At 37.8% G+C, this 539-nt stretch overlaps 1 non-coding gene across 1 annotated transcript; it reads right to left on the bottom strand.

Moving 5' to 3' along the window:
* Positions 1–211: 211 nt before the first annotated feature.
* Positions 212–319, bottom strand: LOC112439140 (U6 spliceosomal RNA). The gene has a single exon (XR_003027443.1). It is a non-coding gene; the product is annotated as a U6 spliceosomal RNA (small nuclear RNA).
* Positions 320–539: the final 220 nt, after the last annotated feature.

Below are 539 nucleotides of genomic sequence, written 5' to 3'. Positions count from 1 at the left end.
ACCCTGAGTTAATTTTTGTGTATGGTAAAATGTAGGGCTCCAGTTTCATTCTTCTGCATATAGCTAGTCAGCTATTCCAGCATCATTTATTGAATACAGAGTCTTTTCCCCATTACTTATTTTTGTTGACTTTGTCAAAGATCAGATGGCTGTAGATGCATGGCTTTATTTCTGAGGAGAACCACTGTTTCCTTTTTTCTTTTTTAAAAGTTTTTAAATGAAACCCTTCATGAATTTGCATGTCATCTTTGCACAGGGGCCATGCTAATCTTCTTAGTATATATACTGCTGAAGTGAGTACAGAACCACTGTTTTCTATTCTAGATCTAGACCAATGCCTCTCTCACATTTACATGCATGTGAATGAATTGAGGATATTGTTAAAAGGCAGATTCTGATTCAGTGGATCTGGAGTAGGACCTGAGCTTCTACATTTTCCAATATGCTCTCAATACACGCCCAATATGCTCTCCAAGGACCGGACTTTGAGTACCAAGTGTTTAAATCAGTGCCGTCCGGTAGAACTTTTCATGATAATG

Source organism: Pan paniscus, chromosome 13 (genome assembly GCF_029289425.2).
Source record: "Pan paniscus chromosome 13, NHGRI_mPanPan1-v2.0_pri, whole genome shotgun sequence".
Classification (NCBI taxonomy): domain Eukaryota; kingdom Metazoa; phylum Chordata; class Mammalia; order Primates; family Hominidae; genus Pan; species Pan paniscus.
The sequence above is the reverse complement of the archived record's forward strand: the minus strand, read 5'-3'. Positions and strand labels throughout refer to the sequence as shown.